Below are 6,000 nucleotides of genomic sequence, written 5' to 3'. Positions count from 1 at the left end.
TTCGGAAGAAGAGCGTGATTGTGAATAAGGGAGACAGTTCTCTCTCATCCCGGCTGCAGAAGGCCTTTCACAAGGTGTTTTTTTCCACTGGGAGCTGCCGGAGCCTGGCTGGCTCCAGTGTGACTCATGTGTAAGGGAGGGTGGGGCCTGGAACGGGGGCCCAGGCATGGATGGAAGAAGTGTGCAAGCCTTCTCTGACAGTCCCAGGGCCCCCTCACAGCCACAGCTGCCTGTGCTGCCCCAGAGGACTGGCCTCTGCCTCACTGTCTCCTCCAAAGCCCCCATCAAAATGCACTGGGACCTGAGGGTCTGTATGTGGAAAGTAACATGGGCTTGTTTCAAAACTCTGATCACCACCCTAAAATTATTAGCAAGTGATAGATGGAATTAGATGGACAAAGCGTTAATCCTTGTTGAGGCTGGAGGCTGGGTATATGGGATTCCTTAACTCATTCTCCCCACTTTTGCGTGTTTGTAATTTCATAAAAGGCCTTTGTTGATGTCATTTTGAAGAGCTTTGATCGGGTCACCCTTCACCAGCCTCTAACCTCAAGGGCATGTTCAGCCCCCTCACTTTCCCTCCTGGGCCTCAGTTTCCCCGGAAGCCTGGAGTCTTCTCTTCAATGCAGGCATTGGCGCTAGTGCTCTCTGAGGCCTTCGACAGTTCTGCTTCCCTGTGAACTCTTGATCTCTATTGATTCCAAGCTTTCACCGCCCCCAGTTCCCCCAAAGACTGTTTTTGTAGAGAGCGTAGGCAGCACATGTACAGTGGTTAGAGCAGGGATTCTGAAACCCACTTGAATATGGACCTCAACTTCTCCCTTTTCTGGACCTCCTTGCTCTGAACCTCAACTTTTTTTAGATTTATTTTTTATTTGAAAGGCAGAGTTACAGAGAGAGGGAGAGACAGTGAAAGAGATCTTCCATCTGCTGGTTCATTCCTCAGATGGCTGCAACGGCTGAGGTTGAGCCAGGCTGAAGCCAGGAGCCTAGAACTCCATCCAGGTCTCCCACGTGGGTGTCAGGGGCCCAAGCACTTGGGGCATCTTCTGCTGCCTTCCCACGCATGTTAGCCTGGAGCTGGATTAGAAGTGGAGCAGCCAGGATTCGAACTAGCATTCGTATAGGATGCAGGCAGTGGCTTAATACACTGCACCATGACAGCAGCCCTGACCCTGAACTTCTTAATCCAAGAAATGGGGATATTAATATATACCTCATGGGGTTATTACAAGGATTCAATGACTTTGTACGTATAAAATATGTAAAACATTGCTTGGTATATGGTGTTGCAGAAAAGTATTAAACAGCGAAAAGGAAAAGAAATCAGAAGAGTGAAGCCTGCTGGTCCTCTGGGTCAGGCCTGGCAAACTTTCTCGCTTGAGGGCTAGATCATATTTTTGGCCGCATAAGTCATATGGTTTTTATCGCAACTATTCAGTTCTACCATTGTAACATGAAATCCACAAATAGAGGACACGTAAGCAAATGGGTAGGCTGTGCTTCTAACATTTTCTTTCTAAAGACAGGCAGTGAACACATGCGGTTTGTGGGCTGTAGTTTGCTGATCTCTGCGCCACGAGCCGTTAGAAAGGAGGATGGGACTGGGGACCAGGAGGTCGGGGTTCACCGATGCCTCGGATGAGTCACTGCTCCCCCTGCTTCCCATACCCAGCCTCTCCTCTGAGCCTCACAGCAACTTGAAGCCCTGTCAGTGCTATTCCATTTCATGAGAAGAGCTGGCTTTTGCTGAGTCCCCACAAATAGCCAGACAATATACAAAGTGCTACAGATGCACTGCCTTTTAACCTTCTCCAGTACTCTGAGACAGGCACCCTTGCCTTTCACATTTTGCAAGCAACAATCATAGGCCAAGAGAGGTCAGTTAACTTGCCCATAGCCACACAGCTAGCAAATGGTAGCTCTGGCTTCCAATAGCAGATGCTGTGACTTGAGAACCAAGATTCAGATATGAACTCTTGGACTCTCACTGGGATAAGGAAGGTCAGGCCAAGTACATGCTCAACAGAGCTGCGTTCTGGAGGACCAGCAGGCATCGGCCATGTGCTAGAGAGTGCGGGGGAGGGGAGAAGAAGGAGGAGCACACCAGGCACAGAGGATGGCGTGAGTCAAAGCATACCGCCTCCAACAGAGCACAAAATGAGGGCAATGGGAGTTAAGACTTAGAGACCAGGGAAGGGTGCAGGACAGCTGCAGGAAGGAACTTGGACTTGAACCTCAGGTGCTCACCAACTATCCATCAGCTGCCCCACACCTCCCAGTCACCTTTGTGGTGATTCCAGGGCCATATGACTCACTCTGATGGATTCTGAGCACAAGTGGCCTGAATCACACCCAGTCACATCCTTGAAGCTGATACCCCTCTTCCTTCTTTCTCTGCCCTGTTGCAGTGGCCCCCAAGGCCGTGTGTTCCAATGGAGTCACTGTGGAATCAAAGAGAATATACAGTCTCCATGGGCTTCAGTGGAGGGAAACATCCACTCTCGTTGTGTGAAACCACTAACGTTTCTGTGGTTGGTTTTGTTACTGTAACACACCCCAGCCTAACCTAACTAAACGTTTAGTAGCCCTTGGGGTTGCTAAAATAAAGTTATGACTTTTACCCATATCTACACCAAGCCATGCCAACTTTTTTTAGTTTTCTGTTGTTTGTTTGTTTGTTTGGGGTTTTTATTTCATTGTCATATACCATAGCAAAGTCTTTCCACACACCATCTGATGTCTTCAAAACACCTTCTAGTTTGTGTGAGCTCATCTCTAGACCAATACCCAGAGCTGACCACCATGGCCCTGGATGAGCCTGACTTGCTACAGAATGGGCCCAACCCCATCCCACTCCCACTATGGGATTATACCCTATGGTCACACTAGGAGCTAATAGGGGAGGGAAGTCAGATCATATTGTTGGTGCATGATCTGACTTCCTGTGGTTCAAACCAGTGCTAAGTGCACATTACAGGAACTTCCACTAAACTCATCTTCTTATACAGTTCCTGTCTAACTGGCTTCCAGTGGAGACCAATAGGCCCTGTCTCATTTCCTTCCAGGCCACCACACCTGCCTCTTAACTGTTTTCATCCAAATGAAGAGGCCAGGACAGATCAGGGGGAACAGTAAGAAAGTTTTGCAAAGCAAGCACAATTCAGTGTTTCCTGCACCTGAGGGTCCCAGGTTCTTGGGAGGATTTTGAGAAAGAGGGGCTTGGAGAGAAGGGAGGATGGGGGAGGCAAGACGCTTGAGTTGTTGGCATCCCATGTCACAGGGCTTCGTTCCAGTTCCAGGTACTCCGTGCTTCTATTCCGCTTCAATCCAGCTTGCTGCTCAGCTGCACCCTAGGAGGCAACAGATAAAACCTCAAATTTTGGGGGCCCTGCCACCTGAGTGAGAGGCCCACATGGAGTCCCTGGCTGCTGTCTTTGGCCAGGCCTAAACCTGGCTTTTTCAAGCACTTGAGTGAACTGGTAGATAGAAGATAGCTCTCTTTCTTCATGTCTCCTCTTCTCTGGGTCACTCTGCCTTTCAAATAAATAAACAAATGTTTAAAAAAAAGAAAGAAAAAAGGGCTTGGTGTAAGCTCCAGTTAGAGTGACTGATGTTTCTAAGCTGAAGGCATTATTCCATTTCTGTAGGGTGAACACAGATGCCTGCACTGACGAACTTCAGGAATGGTGGGTGGTCCTTTTGGTCAAGAGGAAAGGACCTTTGACCACTGGGGTTGCCAAGACAACCTGGAGAACAGGATGACAACAGGCCTTGTCTACAGGACTGGAGAAGTAGGATCTCTCAGCTGCTACCACAGGGGCAGAAAGAGCCAGGAAGTGCCACTCATGGGTAGGGAGCAAATAAAGTGGGCTTTGGAGCCAAGGAAAGCCACATTCAAATCCTGGCTCTACTGTTTAACTACCCTGCGGACCTGGGAAATTCACTCAACTTCTCTGAGCTACAGTTTCTTCATTTAAATTTCACCTTGAAGGATTGGTATGAGGGTAGAGGGTAAAGAAGTACACTCAAGCTCCTAGGAGCAGTAGGGACAAAGAAGACCACTTCTCCTTTTCCTCCTGCAAGGTACACACTTACTCTCACTAGATAATAGACAGAAGAAATAAGGAGTAATCCTAGGAATTGGAGACTGTGGTACATAGTGTGTATTACAATCACTGGGGATTTTGTAAAAGACAATCCCAACATCTCAGCTCACCCCCAAGGGGATTCAAGTAGTCCCGGATCAAGCACCACTGCCCAGTGGCTCCTACCTCTCGCCAAAAGGAGTGTGCCACACAGCACCCACAGATGGAGGTGCTACAGGCTGATTGGCCTCCCTGCCCACATATACCCAGACTCAGAAGTCCCTGCCTTGAAGGCAGGAGTGTCTTGGTCGTCTGCCATGTGACATTCCATCCTCCCCTTGAGAGAAATAAGGATTTGGTGAACCCTACCTTGTAGAATCCAGTACCCTAAGACTCCACTCTGCCAAGAGATCATTAAGAATGTTACGACTTGGAGCCAGTGCTGTGGTTTAGTGGGTGAAGCCAGCACCTGTGGCAACAGCATCCCATATGGATGCCAGTTGGAATCTCAGCTTCTCCACTTCCAATCCAGCTCTCTGCTAATGGGGCAGGAAAGCTGCAGAGAATGGCCCAAGTGCTTGGGCCCCTGTCACCTACCACCTGCCACCATAGGAGATGCAGAAGAAGCTCTTGGATTCAGCCTGGCCGAGCCCCAGCCATTGCTACCATCTGGGAAATGAGACAGCAGACAGACGATCCTTTCTCTCTCTCCCTCTCTCTCTCCCTCTCTCCCTTTCTAACTCTGACTTTCAGATAAATAAATAAACCATTGGAAAAAAAAAGAAAGAACAGAGAGAAGGAAATGAAAGATGAGATATTCTTCAAAGTCTTTGTATCTTGCTGTAAATCATGAGGCTTTGTCCATGCTTGCTGTGTTGCAGCAAATCCATTAGAAATTAAACAAAACCAAGTTCACAGGGCCCCAGATGAGAGTGAAGCAATAGTAAGTGAATGTCACTGTTGTCAATGATTTCAAGTCACCTGTCCACAGGCAAGCAGGGGCCAGGCTCTGTCCCAGGAAGTGCACTACGAAGGAGCCTCTCTTTGTCTCCCTCTCCAAAGGGTGAGGTGAGTGGGAATGGGGAAGAAGTGAAGGCACTGTCACTATTCAGAACTGTTTTCACAATCCCAGGGGAAAAGTCTCCAGCAGGGAATTGTGAGGGCAATGCCAAGAACACCTGATTCTATCTCAATAATACCTTGAGTGAAAAATAACAAGGGTCTGGTTGAAAAACCCATATGTTGATATATACTCTTGGATTTCTAAATCCTTCACACCCTGCCTGATTAAAGTTGTAGGTTAATTAATTAAGAGGCTGGTGGGAAAAAAAAAATCACCTCTGTTCTTTAGCCAAAAATGTTCCTAAAACCACCTGCAGCAGGAGGGCAATTAAAGCACGAACAGTAGAAGTACAAGGAACCAGAGAAGTCAGGCAAGTCCAGAAGGAAGAGATAAACAGACATCAGATAGTGCCCTGCTCAGTGGTCCAGAATGACCCAATAAACTTGGCCTTCCTAACAGCCCTACCCTAGCAGCGCCTCTGCACTTCCTGTGAAGAGATATGAGCAAAGCAGCACAGAGACCAAAGCCCTGTCCCTAGAACTTCGATATGTGAGCCAAGGCAGAGAGATGGGGCGCATCTGTGGAATATTCCAGAAATCCCTCAGCTCCATTATCCCAAGGGAAGAACCCTTATCTTCTCATTATTCCTCGGGTTTTCCTTCAACCTTTATTCGCTTAGCCAATCAGGGCAGCATTCTATCAACAGAAACTAGGGCAGGCTGCCCTAGGCTGTTCTCTCCCTAGGACAACCCTCTTCAGGTCTCCTCTGCTCTCCATTCCTGCACATGCCCCCAGCTTGGACTAGGCTTGAGGAAGCTGCCCAACTTCTCTGTGCCTCAGGCTCCTTAT

Source organism: Oryctolagus cuniculus, chromosome 6, assembly GCF_964237555.1.
Source record: "Oryctolagus cuniculus chromosome 6, mOryCun1.1, whole genome shotgun sequence".
Lineage (NCBI taxonomy): Eukaryota > Metazoa > Chordata > Mammalia > Lagomorpha > Leporidae > Oryctolagus > Oryctolagus cuniculus.
The sequence above is the reverse complement of the archived record's forward strand: the minus strand, read 5'-3'. Positions refer to the sequence as shown.